Below are 15,184 nucleotides of genomic sequence, written 5' to 3'. Positions count from 1 at the left end.
GAATGCCAGCGCTGTTGGGCCATGAACCACCCACCTTGGGCACGTTGTCCTCTACTCCAGGCCTCTACTCTCCGATGGTTGCAGAACCAGCTCCACAGTCCAGAGCGCCTGACCTATCTCAAGGTGGTCCTAAGGGGAAGAGGTTGTCATTAGACAAGAATTTATGGGATACCTACCTGCTCTGCTGAGGCCTGGGGCAGGATAAACAAGAGAAGATCTGCCCCTGCCTTCTGCCCTCTCGGGGCTCACACACCATCAGAGAAGACATCCAAGAAGAGTAATCACAGGTGTGATTTTGAATATTGCTCTGGAACACATAGCAGGGCTAGGTAACCTAGCCCAGGCAATCAAGGAGGACTTCCAGGAGGAAATGGCTTTCCCGCTGGGACTTGAAGGACTAACCGGGGTGAATCAGCTATTGAGGCTGACCACACCAGGGAGAGTGGAGACCAGAGCAGTGGGAGGACTGGACACAGCCCAGTGTCCTAAGCCCATCTTTGATCACCTTTCGGACTTGTTACACATACCACGAAATTAATGGTGAAAAATAAGAAAGGAATGGTTAAAAATAAACCAATGAAATGATAGGAAGCGCCATCTAATTTTGCGCCTGTTTGAGTCTTCTCTTCCCAAATTGATAATAAATTCCTGCAGAAAGAGAGATTTTACGTTCTCCTTTATTCATCCATCCAAGAATGATTTATTGAGCACCAAGTCTGTGTCAGGCGCTAGGCTCATCACCGGGAAGGACGCCGTTAGAAATAAGAAATGATGCTAATCATCGAAAAGACAACCATGAAACCGGACAATTTTAATGAACCCAAGTCGTGCTACAATGGAGTCGAGTTCAACACCTCAGCCCAAGAAGCACACAGGAGTGTCGCTGGCTCCAAGCAGTGTTTATTTGCCTTTCCAACTTGATGTTATCCGTGTTTCGTCCATTAAAAGGAACTTACTTTCCTTTCATTTTTTTTATTAGAAGACTGCCAAAGAGATAAAATGTCCTTATTACTTCTTTCTTGCTGTCCAGCTTTTCATTAACGGATATTTCGGTGAGCTTCTTATGATGCCATAGGAGGTTTCAATAAAGAAGCAGGCTGTGCAGAACAGAGTCACCAGATATTATCTGAATTGTACATTTCACTGGTTTTGAACACTGGGAGTTTGACAAGGGTCAGAAAATTTGTTTTAAAATGAGATCTAGAGCTTACGGGTTTCTTTTTCCCAACTTCTTTGTTACTCTTTTTAAAAACATACACCCAGGGATCAAATGATGGCAGCCAGGACAGCTCTTTGACCATGTTAAATTGCAATTTAACAATTGTTAAATGTTACAGGGTCTCTGGGTCTGCCCAGTGAAGTAACAGACATCAGCTTGGGTATTAATCAGAGAGCACCCAAATCCCCTCTTTGGGGACAATGAGAAGGTAAGACGCACCCTTTCAGCAGGCCAAGACCTTGCTTTTGACCTCAACGACTTGTTTGGTGGGGAGTGGCAGCCTCAAGCAGCCCAAGACTTCAACTGAAGTCAGAGCCTTTCACTAGACATTGAGATTGAAGCTAGAGATCCACCTCAAGGTACAGAGGCTGGTTTAAGATGCCAAAGGAAAGACCTGTCCCAGGGCCAGGGGATCGGTCAGGAACTGGCTCGAGTAGAGTTCATGGGGAGCAAGCCAGGTGACAGGTGGATGCTCATGACTTGCCTTGACAGACCAATAGCTTTGAGGATGTGCTAAGCTGCCTTATTGAGTCAAGGTTGAGATGGAAGGGAAATGAATCTTCCCGCCCAAAGAACCAGAGTAAGGCTCTTTCCCCAGTGACCTAATTTCCATAGCACAGGCAAGGCAGGGACAAAGGGGGACAGACATCTTGACAGAGACACCAAACTCCAAGACTTCAGGAAAGTAGAGGCCATAGCTCTAGACACATTGCAAAACACGTTGAAACAAACAAACAAACAAACAAAACTTATTTGCAACAGAAGTGCTAAGCCCAGTGTACCCAAAGTGATTTTTTTACAATGACTGCTGCTGAGGCTAAGAATATCTCTACAAATCGTAATAGGGCTCCTAAACCCTTTGTTATATAAGGTTTGACATATTAGAACAGATGATGGCGAGGACCGTGCAGGACACACAGAGGAAGAGCGAACAGCAAAAATATTCTGTTCAGGAAGAAAAGACAATCAGAAGAGACATTTCCCAAGAACACCGGGGTGGAGGTTTTCACAAATTCTTTTGGGAAGAGGAAATTAGAAACTATTATTAGAGCCCCACTGGATACTAATTATGGATTGTTGAACAGCATTATTTTCAATTAATTAGTCTTATGTATATGATTCTAATTTCATAGGGTGTCACTGATGCAGAATCAATCCTTTGATTATCTTTATGTAGTCCTGAGTGAAATCATCTCTCCATGTTTTCTTATAAATAAATATTTGTGTCCCACAGATTAGAGATGACGATCGCAATCAAGAATCTGGGGACTCCGAGAAATCAGATGAGAAGAAGGATCCCCTTACTAATGACTGCCACAGCAGGCACATTCCCAGTGAGGATTCCCAGTGGTTTACACATTACAAAATGATGCTAACAACTGGGGCTTGAGTTGACTTGAAGTCTTCCGAATAACAGAAATCCAGTTTATAGACATGATTGAAATGAAGGTGTTTAAGAACAAAATTTATTCTTCATTATGGATGTTGAGACATTTTAAGGCTTTCATCTATGGACAACTATAAAAATAAGTGAAGTAGGGGCACCTGGCTGGCTCTGTCGGTGGAACATGTGACGTTTGATCTCAAGGTCGTGAGTTCAAGCCCCATGTTGGGTGTAGAGATGACTTAAATAAATAAAAAATGCAAAAAAAAAATAAGTGAAGTAAAAAGCGGGCAATGTACCACACAAACGTGATGTGTATTATAAAAGGTAGAAAACCTGAGCAAATCTCTGACCAAAATATTGAATATAGTAATTCAAATATTTATTACACATGCATAGGAAACCCCTTCCTTCTGCAACCAACAGCACCCACTTTTTTTTTTTTACAGCGAGGTTAGAACACAGGGCTCCTGGTTATGAAACGCAAGTATGAAAAAGCTCAAACGTTTTGAAGTTGCCATGGCATCCTGTGCGACTACAATTCCTGTTTGTGGAAGATTCTGCTATGTGTGTTAGTTTACTGATGAAGTCCACATAGCCGGGCATTTTCAGGCTCCAAAAAAGCAATACTTGGAGCCGATGTTGCAAATAGAAAACTTTGACCCAGTGGGATCACGATGAATGCCATCTGGCAACAGCTGTGTAAGTTGTCTGGGCATTAAAGTCAGATCGTTTCAGCAGCGCTGGTCCAGAGCAGCTCCTGGTATATTCACTCACACTCTTTGCTGCAGAGATAGCGAGTAAGGGACAAGCGAGTCTAGGTAGGGAGAGAGACAGGGAGGGGGCTTCATAACCAGGCTTACAGAGATACCAGATGTGGAGAAATGTTATAGACAACATAATAACCAGAGAGAAGGGAGCATAACAAGTCCACCTTGCTTGTTTTAAATACAGACCAGCTCGTTGCATAACCTTTACAAATGCACCTTGCTTGTCTTAAATATTATACATGGTTACCAAGCTCCCTGGTCAGTTTTCTCTAAAAGTCTGACCATAAAAGCCCTTGATGGCTACCCATTTGGGACCCCTTCACTCTAGAGAGCTTTCCTTTCTGTCCTCACCTTCCCATAATAAACTTGCACTTTACTTCACCCTATAACCTCGAGATTCATTCTTCGACTCCGTAACACAAGAACCCTGTAACCTTGCCACAATAGTGTTAAGGTTCATCGATAACAAAATGCTAGATGATAAAGCAATACTATTAAGGGTTAAATTTCCATGGTTAATTATCCAAATAATTGAGATGGAAACAAGTCATTCCCTGGCATTATCAATAGACCAATGCCCCATGTGAAATTCAGGCTTGAGATGTTCAGGACTAAAAGACAAACTCACCCACCTGATCCTCCTGGGGGAAAAATATTTTCCTAGGGCCTGGATTCTTTCCTGTCCTGATTTGGTATTTTAAAAGTTAAATCCTAAACTCCACCATTTCTTGGAAGCCAGCTCCTGCTTCAGATCACAAATGATTTAACTATGCTGCGAGTTCCAGCTAGAAGACATCATTCACTGTCCCTACCTTTGCAGGATGAATATTTTACCTTTCTGTCTGCCTCAAAGTAATGAACAGTTGCTCAGAAGAGTGTTTATTTGAGAACTGACTGCACATCCAGGCTTCTCTCATATGTCCTCAGAGATATAAGGAAAATTTAAGCAAACCTTCGCCCTAAACAAGGTCTCCATATTTGGCAATTAAAAATACAGGCCGCCCAATTAACATTTGAATTTCAGCAAGTAAACTTTCTTCATATAAATGTGTTGTGTACAACATGTGCAACATACTCATACTAAAAAAAAATATTAGTTGTTTATCTGAAATTCAAATTTAACTGCATGTTCTGTACTTTCTCTGACAACCCTAGCCAGAAAGGATACTGTGTTCTGATTCAGGAGGAGAAATCAACACAAAGAAGTCAATTTCAGAGTAATGCATAGTAGAATATGAACAAGTATTCAATTGTGGGGTACAAGGAAAGGGCAAAGTTAACAGAGGCCAGAATTCCTCTAACAATGAGCTACTTAAGGGACTCGTTCTTTGCGGGGTTCTCCTATGTTCTCAGCCTTTAGCACAGTGGTAGTGATGTTTGCTTAATGTATGTAATGAACGAACAAAGAAATGAATGCATCAACCAGTGGGAGGGGAATTTCAGATGGGTCTTGAAGGAAGGCCCAGGTCTGTAGGTAAGGGGTTGCTATGAGAAAGAATGCAACATTTCCAACTTGACCAGGGGCTGCCCAGGGGGAGCTATTACAAAGAAGAGCTCCAAGAACAGTAGTTCTCCAACTTCTTGTGACTGAGAGCAACTTAAGCAAAGCATAAGATTTCACAGCCCCTGATGCTAGTCGTTGTACTTGCCCGCAGAAAAAGAACTAGGGAAACAAAATTAAAGTCTACAGAATTCCATGCAATGTTTCTAGAAACACGTTTGGAGGTCTATTTACAATTCTCCAGGGGAACCCTTCTCACCCGTTAGTGACCCAAGGACTGTGTTTTGAGAAATGTTCAACTAGGATATAAGTAAAGTTTCTTGAGCTGGGAAAATGAAAAGTAAGAAGCTGAATCTTTGTTTTTTTTAAATTAATTAATTAATTTTAATTAATTTATTTATTTTCAGAAAAACAGTATTCATTATTTTTTCACCACACCCAGTGCTCCATGCAATCCGTGCCCTCTATAATACCCACCACCTGGTACCCCAACCTCCCACTCCCCCGCCACTTCAAACCCCTCAGATTGATTTTTAATATTTTGATATGAAAGCGTTAGAATCAAGAGGCTATTCTCTGGCCTGGCAGGCTTCAAGTGCACTTAAAACATTATTTATTTATTTATTTATTTATTTGTCACAGAGAGCTATCACAAGTAGGCAGAGAGAGAGGGGGAAACAGGCTTCCAGCAGAGCAGAGAGCTGGATGTGGGACTCGATCCCGGAACCCTGAGATCATGACCTGAACCTAAAGCAGAGGCTTAACCCACTGAGCCACCCACGCGCCCCCTCAAATGCACTTTTAAAAGTCATTTAAGGGTACCTGGGTGGCTCAGTGGTTTAAGCCTCTGCCTTCAGCTCAGGTCATGATCCCAGGGCCTGGAATCGAATCCTGCATCAGGATCCTTGCTTAGCCGGGAGTCTGCTTCTCCCTCTGCCCCTTCCCCTTCCTTGTGTTCATTCTCTCTCTCTCTCTCTTTCGTGCATGCGCATGTGCACAAAAATAAATAAAATCTTTTTTTTTAAGTCAGTTAAAATCATCCGAGACCAAGAAGGAACAAGATTTAAACTCTTAAATTGGGACACCTGGGTGGCTCAGTTGGTTAAGCCGCTGCCTTCGGCTCAGGTCATGATCCCGGGGGCCTGGGATCGAGTCCCGCATTGGGCTCCTTGCTTGGCAGGGAGCCTGCTTCTCTCACTGCCTCTGCCTGCCTCTCTGCCTGCTTCTGTGTACTCTCTCCTGGCAAATAAATAAAATCTTTAAAAAAATAAAAAATAAACTCTTAAATTGCTTCAGGCTAGATCAGAGTTTCTCAAGTTCTACACAGTTGACTTTTTGAACAGAAAAATTCTTTGTTATGGGGGCTGTCCTGTGCACTGTAGGGTGCTTAGCAGCACTCCTGATGTGATGGTCAGTTTTGTGTGTCAACTTGATGGGCCACAGAATGCCCAGATTAAACATTTCTGTATCTGTGAGAGGGTTGCCCGAGGAGATAAGCATTTGAGATGGTGGATTTACTAACGCAGATTGCCCTCTCCAACATGGGTGGGCTTCATCCAATCCACTGAGAATTTAAATAGAGCAAAAGACAGAGAAGGAGGATTTTGCTCCTCTTGCTTCCTGCCTGCCTGCTTGTTTTGGGACACCTCATCTCATCTCTGGCCCCTCAGACTAGAATTTCAATCATGGGCTCCCCTGGCTCTTGGGCTTTTGGATTTGGACAGAATTCCACCACTGGCTTCCCTGGGTCTATAGCTTGCAGATAGCAGATGGTGGAACTCCTCAGCCTTCACAGGTGTGTGAGCCAATCCCTCATTATATATCTCTCTATCTCTATCTCTGACCCTGTCTCTATCTCTCCATCCTACTGGTTCTGTTTCTTTGGAGAACCCTAACTAATACACCAGCCTTCCACACACTGAATACAAGTAGGACCACCACTGCCCCCCTCCATTTGCTTGTGACAAACAAAAAATGTCTCTAGACCTTGCCGAATGTCCCCTGAGAGGGAAAAATTACCCCCCTGTTGAGTACCATTAGTCTCGATGAAAGTACACTGTACCAGTTGAATTGGATGTCTAAGAAGTCACTTATGTAATTTTTTTCCTACCCGACTGAGGCAAATAAGGGGTAATTTGAACAAATAAAGCCTACGCATTTGAGAAGCTTGTCTCTAAGATGAATAAAACTGCTTTCAGACAGGAGTCCTGGATGATGAAAAGGCAAATGATGAACTATCCCCATAGAGATCACACATGTTCACTTCAAAGATCCTGACTTCAGTGGTCCTGGGTCAACCTCAGCCAGGCTCGCTTGTTGAAGTAAGTACACCCGACAATGAAAGGCAACTCATTACTGGCTAATCACAGGGATGATTATCTTTAATAAATGCTTCTACAGCTACAATTTGGGGCAGAAGAAAAATTACCCGTGATAAATGGAAAGGAAAAAGACCCTTGACAATCTGGAGTCCCTCCTAAGAAGTAACTGTCCTCAGTTGACAAAGGCTGTGTTCTATCAGTTCAAAAGCCCCTGGGAAATTTGTGCACTCAAGATCATCTTAACCAAAACGGGGTAGGTCCCATACGGTTTGCCTCTGGCTGTCCTATCCTGGAGACGTTATTTTATCACTTTGAGAAACATTTGATACTTCCAACTCATTAAGAATTGGTCCTTACGGAAAAGAAAAGAATTGATCCCTATGGGAAAGTAAAGCAATAAGATATATGTACAATGTATTTTTCCTGATTCAAAAAATTGTTTTTTCCTACGGTGAGGTTAGAAAAAAAAATCATCTTTCTAGTAATTTATTAAGTAAAATTTAGCACGGGATTCAAAATAAAGATAAAATGAATGTATATATATGTATGTGTGTGTATATATATACATATATATATATATATATATATCTTTAAAGATTTTATTTATTTGACAGAGAGAGAGTGAACACAAGCAGGGGGAGCAGCAGACAGAGGGAGAGGGAGAAGTAAGCTCCCTGCTGAGCAGAGAGCCAGATATGGGGCTAGATCTTGGGACAGGTGCTCTGAAATGAATTTATATTTTGAATGTCTATTGTTTTGGGGAATTATTGACTAAATATTAGAGAAAACTTTCTTATCCTTTAAAAAAAGATTTTATTCATTTATTTGAGAGAAAGTATGTGCAAGAGAGAGCACAGGAGCAGGGGCAGAGGAAGAGGGAGAAGCAAGGCTCTCCACTGAGCAGAGAGCCTCATGTGGGACTCGATCCTATGACCCTGGGATCACGACCTGAGCCAAAGCCAGACGCTTAACCCACTGAGCTACCCAGGCACCCCTCCTTGCTTTTTTTTTTTTAAATGTAAAGCATTGTGTGAAAATTTTGAAACTTTGAAAAATAAACAGCAGCCAAAACGGATTTTCAGTAAGACCTCTTAATTTCCTACTCATAGTAACATTAAGTAATAATCAGATATGGGACTTCTATTTCCAGCAAAATGACATATATACTAGATATCCTGAAAATTCTCCTGATACAAAACAGCTAAAAACTCTAGATAAAATATAATAAACATTACATTACATTAAATAAAAGAAGCCAGTCACAAAAGCTTGCATACTGTATGATACTATTTACATGAAGTACCCAGGATGGGTAAATTCATAAAGACATAAAGCAGAATGGTGGTTGCCAGGGGCTGGACAGAGCGGAAAATAGGGGCATGAACTGCTCATTGGGTACCGGTTTCCCTTTGGGATGATGAAAATGTTTTGGTGGTAGATAGAGGGGGTGAGGGGTTACAAAACATTGTGTATGTGCTAAATGTCACTGAATTGTACACTTCATTTTTTTTTTAGTGAGAAGGAGAGAGAGAGAGAGAGAGAGCGCATGTACGTGTGCAGGGGGAGGATTCCCAGCATGCAAACAGACACATCAAACTGGTTAATTTCATGAGGTGTGAATATCACCTCAATAAAAAATGTAGTGAGGCATAACATTGTTTTCACTGTACAGCCAAGTTAATAAGAAAGTGATAAAAATCAGGAGGGACCAAAACTTAGGAGGTCGATGGAAATACAAGCGATCATCCCAAACTACAGCTATTACGGGAACTCTGATGATTTTTCTACCCCAAAGAACTGGTCTTTAAAGGCAGCACAGGATAGGAGGTAGTGCTTTTGACTTATGCTCCATGAGATGTCATCAGAACTGAGACCCCTGAATGAAGCCCAAACAGCAAAAGGAATGAGTCAGTAAAAAGGCTCATTGGATACAAGCCACCTTCCTGAAAGAAAGAAGAAGAAAGAGCTTAGCTTGGCTTGGAATCTGGCTGTGAAAAAAAAATAAAATATAATAGCAGTTTCTTCCTGCAAAACAGCAGGTTACAATAAATGGTAGAAATGACAGGGAAAAGTAACAGCCAAAAACTTAAAATCTTTAAAAAAGGGTATTTATCCTATTACACTCTTAAGTTAAATTAAACTAAATGATAAAAATGTAAGGAGTTGAAATCAAAAGAGTTTTTAGTGCATTGCAAGTAAAAGGAAAAAGAAGGAAAACATATAAAGGTGATTTAAAAAATAAGTGGTCATATAAAATTTAGAGATAACCAAAAGGAAGAGTTTATAAAGACACAAATCTTAAAAAACCAAAGAATAGAAAAGAAGAAAGAGTACCAATTCATAGAGGAGTCATTGAAAACAGGCTAAACAGAAGAAGAACGTACAAAACCAACACATAAATGCCAAGCTATGAGTAATTTACAAGTAAAGTAAATGTGGGTGAAAAGAAAGAACAGTCCCACGACTGGTAACAGAGTTGGCAACAATTTCTAATAGGAGTGGCCACACCCAAGGGTGGGACCTGGACAGAGACTTCCAATGTCAGAGAGGCAAGAGTGGCAGAGTCCAAATTCTAGAGGTTCTAGCTGTACCTTTTGGCTATTCACAAGACGACTTAAAACCCCGGTTACCCTTTCAGTAAAAACACACGTGTTAGGACGTTTGGCCCTGTAAGGACACCATGACTACTAGGGATGGGGGTTTCTTCACACCAGAGAACTGATGAACACCAGAGGTGTTACTTCATGTTGGGTCTTCTAACCAAGAACATGGATTTTTACCATTTTCCTGAATTTCCTGAATTCTCATCTTAAAAAAAAAAAGGCAAAACAAAAACTGAAGGAAAACAAAAAGCAGTGACACAATTAAGCACAAAATGCCTTTGTTGTTGTTCTGTTTCTGTTCCTCCTTTTTCTTGGCTTTGGAATCTCAGAAATGTTGTCTAGTTATAAGAAAGAATTGAATAAGACAGATACAAATCCTTCTGCACATAGTGCAGGAAACAGAGCCGGGAGGAGGACACAGAGACCAAAGCAAAAGGGGATGTATGGGCCAAACAAAGAGTTTGAGAGGGGAACAGCAGAGTACACGTGGGAGCCCAGAGGGAACAGGTGATGTCTGTGTTCGTGTGTCGTCTACCCTCCCCCAAATGGGAAAACCAAGATCACTGCGGTGAAATATTCAGAAACCTAACATTATGCTAATTTGGAGGCCATCACCTAATGGGAGACTATAGCCTACCTGCTTTTTTTTTTTTTTTTTTTTTTTTGCTGTTGCTGTGTCCTTTCTTATAAAATGATGACAGAAGTAGATAGTCTCTAGAATAACTTTACTTGGCACAATTAAAAGGTAACGACCTTATGCCAGCCAACTGACTTGTTATTGCTCTTATAATTAAGGGTCTTCATCAGTCCATGGAATGGCCAAGTTTGGGTGTTTTGCATTTTTGAGACAAAAATGGCAGATCTTAATAAAAGAGCGCCAGGACCTGTGGTGTATATGTGTGAGTGTGCATGAAAAAAGAGAGAGAAAGACATGCAAAGAAAAAGAGAGGGACAGGGAAGCCCAGTGTGGCATATGCAAGTTTTAGAGAGGAATTCTGGAAAGGAGGAGGCAAAAGACTGGGACCCATGAGCCTGGAGAACATTAATGTCTTGTCTCAGCTCTGCATAAATGCAGTGTTTTCCTCAGCCTGGGTTGCCATGGAAAGCAGAGCTTGGGACAAGAGTGTTCATGCGGCTAGCTTATTTGGGGGAGTGACTCCAAAGAACAGTACTGTGGGCTGGGAAAAGGGGAATAAGTAAGGAGGGACACAGTGTGGGCACCTGGGAGTTAATCTCACTGGGATCTTCAGGGGAACCAGCTAGAAGGGGTCTCACCATTGTCTGCTGGTGATAAAGAACAGACGGCATTTATCCACAGACTTACAGCCTCCGTTGGTCAAGGGCAGTTCATAGGCTAACTCTCCCACAATGCAGTTTTTTTGTTAAGGATTTTATTTATTTATTTGACAGAGAGTGAGAGAGACGGTGAGAGAGGGAACACAAGCGGGGGAAGTGGGAGAGGGAGAAGCAGGCTTCCTGCTGAGCCGGAGCCCAATACGGGGCTCAATCCTAGGACCCTGGGATCATGACCTAAGCTGAAGGCAGACGCTTAACTACTGAGCCACCCAGGCATCCCTCCCACAATGCAGTTTAATGCATCTATGGGCACCAACAGGGTTCCTGCAGGTGTCCCCTACAGTGGTATCACAGGGACCCCGGGACAGAAAGGGAGAAGTTCAAGTTGCCATTGGGATGAGGTGCTGTGAGCCTTTATTTGGGCAGAACAGGTTGCCACTTCAATGACAGGGGCACAAATATGTGCTGGGAGACCATGAGGTAATGAACCTGAAGGAACTGATGTGATAGCTTTTTGTCAAGCAGAAGAAGAATCCAGAAGCAGTTGCCTCCTTGTAAGAAAAAAGTTTGCAGGTGGGGGAGCTTTAATCAGATGGGATGCCCTTCCCATTAGCCTGTAGCCATTCTAGGTTCATTCCAATGTCAGCTTGGGTGGGAAAGCAGGTATTATAACATGCCGTGCACCTAAGTCCAGCTGAAGCCACAGATGATGTGTTTTTTTTTTCAGCGTTCCAAGAGTCGTGGTTTATGCACCACACCCAGTGCTCCATGCAATACGTGCCCTTCTTAATACCCACCACCAGGCTCACCCAACCCCCCACCCCTTTCCCCTCCAAAACCTTCAGTTTGCTTTTCAGAGTCCACAGTCTCTCATGCTTCATCTCTTCCTCTGATTTCCCCCAATTCACTTTTCCTTTCCTTCTCCTAATGTCCTCCATGTTATTCCTTATGCTCCACAAGTAAGTGAAACCATACGATAATTGACTCTCTCTGCTTGACTTAATTCCCTTAGCATAATCTCCTCCAGTCCCGTCCATGTTGATACAAGAGTTGGGTATGTCTTAGGGTCCCTCCCTTCTCTGGGTCCTTAATCCCCTCTCATATTTACGCAGTGACTGCAGTGATCAACTCTTTACATAATTGCTTAGTAATTCAGTCTCAAGTGTTACTGTGGTGGGACTCCTTAAATTCTCCGTGAGTTAGATGGGCTCAGTCCCACCCTGGGTTGGAGAAAAGCTGCCACATTTGCACAGCCCTACTTAAAGTTACAGGACATTTGCACATGACGTTTCCTATCTGGCCTTCACACCCATCTTGGAAGAAGTTTCAAATGGCAGAGTGGCAGCAACATCGCAGAGGTAGCGTAGAACATTGGGATTTCCAGCAATGTTCTTTCCTCCCGGATATCCTACCTCTTGTACACAATAACTTGAAAACAGTTCTTAGACCCAAAAGACTCTTTTCTGACAAATTAAAGCTGGGACATTGCAAGGAGCAGCTTTTCACATAGTTATCCGTGTATCCGTAATGGGCCACTTGGTATTCTTGGTAATAAACAATGGCAATCAGTTCCATCTATCTTAAGAAGGAAAGAACTTGTTGGGGAGGTACAGGTTGGCTCACAGAATCAGTGGGATTACTACAGAAGAGGCTAATGACTAAATAAAAACCAAAGTAACAAGACTAGCTGGAAGGGATAATCCACTTAAACCAATAAAGGCTTATTTCTTGCTCAGTCCACAGACCCATCTTGGGCTGATAGAGTGTCTCTGCTCCACATAGTCACTTGGGGCCCCAAGCTGATAAGGCCAGCCACTATCTCAAACCTTGTCAGCAGTGATGCCAGAAAGGAAAGGGAAGCCACCGGGGTCCCACTCGACCAATGAAATTCTCAATCCTGAACTAACTCTCACCACTTCCAGCCCAAACCATCAGGCCATAGGGCTACACTCAACCAAAAGGCAGACAGAAAATGAAATTGTATCATGTGCCCCAAAGAAGGAAAGAACTGGAAATGCTTGACAAGCAGTGCTCAGGATTGTCACATTCATGCAGAGGGAAAACTCTCTGGTTAGATTATCACCCTTGGGCACTGCTGGCCACCACGAGCCAGAATGAAGTGGAAACTGCCCTGATCATCCATTCTGGTTCCAAAGCCCTGAACGCATTCTGAATGCAAAGTCCAGGGCTGCCTGGGTGGCTCAGTGGGTTAAAGCCTCTGCCTTCAGCTCAGGTCATGATCCCAGGGTCCTGGAATCAAGCCCCGCATCGGGCTCTCTGCTCAGCAGGGAGCCTGCTTCCCCCTTTCTCTCTGCCTGCCTCTCTGCCTATTTGTGATATCTCTCTCTCTCACTCTGTGTCAAATAAGTTTTTTTTTTTTAAAGTCCATGTTCATTAACTGTGTTTGGGTCACATGACCGTGCTGCAGCTGCCACTCCCTTATCTCTTGCCTCATCATTGTGTGAATTCAGTGGTGGATTCCCCAAATGCAAGAAGGGAGTTTAGATCCTGGGTGGTCAAAGGGGAGAAGAATGTCCACTACATGATAAACATCCAATACACGTCACTTGCAAAGGAAAACAGAAGAAGTATATAAACAGTCCGTTCAAAGCGTCCTTCCTATTTGTCCTCTGATTAGCATGGAAATCAGAGATACCTGGATCATTCACTCATATCTGTACCCATATATTCACCCAGGCAACAAAGGTTCACAGAGCTCTATCTGCTTCCAGGTACTCTGAACAAACCAAGATGAATAAGGCATGATTTTCCAAATGCTCACTTTTTAAGAAAAGATTTTATTTATTTATTCGTCAGAGAAAGATAGAGAGAGTGTGCAAGCAGGGGGAGCAGTAGGCAGAGGGAGAAACAGGCTCCCCACTGAGCAAAGAGTTTGACTCAAGACTCGATCTCAGGACCCTGAGATCATGACCCGCCCCAAAGGCAGACACTTAACCGACTGAGCCACCCAGCCTTCCCCACCAATGCTTAAGTTCTAACAGTAAGATGGACACTCCATAAATAATGACAATACCATATGATTAGTCTTTATGAAAAATTAATGTTAAAGGGAATGGTGTTGGCACAAAGGCCAGCGCTAGACAGCAATGGCCATAGAAGGTAGAGACGCTATCGAAGGGAGAGATGAAGGTGCCCACTACCTGCCCTGGGGAGAGATAAGTGCTGTCATGTCAGGGGCATAAAAAAGCAGATAGACTTGAGGCTGGAATTAGAGTTGCCAGATTTAAAAAATCAAAAGGCGGTGCGCCCATTTCCTTTGGAACTTCAGATAAATGTTGAATACTTATTTTTAATATTTTGTTTATTTATTTTTTGAGAGAGATAGAGAGAGAAGGAGATGGGGAGAGGGGCAGAGAGAGAGGGAGAGGCAGACTCCTCAATGAGCAGGGAGCCTGATGCAGGGCTCTATCCCAGGACCCCAGGATCCTGACTTGAACCAAAGGCAGACACTTAACTGACTGAGCCAACCAGGCATCCCCAATGAATACCTTTTTAAACTTTAATTCTGTCCCATACATTATTTGAGACATATTTATCTTAAAAGCAATGCTAAAAATAGTTTGTAATGTGAAATTCAAATTTAACCCTGTGTCCTGTGTTCTATCTGGTTACCCTAATGCAGTGCTTTCCTACTCATTCTTTGGGACACATTTCAAGCCCTCTCTCTTCCAGGAAGCTCTCCCAGAAACGCTGGGTTGGCCTGAAAACCTTCTTCTGGGACCTCAGGGGCCCACGTATGTGCCTTTGTCATAGAATATGGTGCATTTTTACCAAGTTATCTTTAGAGGCGCTGTTGTCTTCCGTTAGTTTCTAAGTTTTCCCAGGGCCTGCTAGAACTTTGTATTCCCAGCATGAAGCAAGAGATGTTGGTTGACATTAATTAAGATCTGTATCAGGAGCCTGGGTGACTCAATTGGTTAAGTCACTGCGTTTGGCTCAGGTCATGATCCTGGGGTCGTGAAATCTAGCCCTGTGTGGGACTCTCTGCTCAGCGGGGGAGTCTGCTTCTCCCTCTGCCTCTGTCCCTCTTCCCATTCATGCTGTCTCTCTAGCTCTCTATCTCTCCCTC

This window comes from Neovison vison, chromosome X (genome assembly GCF_020171115.1).
Source record: "Neovison vison isolate M4711 chromosome X, ASM_NN_V1, whole genome shotgun sequence".
NCBI lineage: Eukaryota > Metazoa > Chordata > Mammalia > Carnivora > Mustelidae > Neogale > Neogale vison.
The sequence above is the reverse complement of the archived record's forward strand: the minus strand, read 5'-3'. Positions refer to the sequence as shown.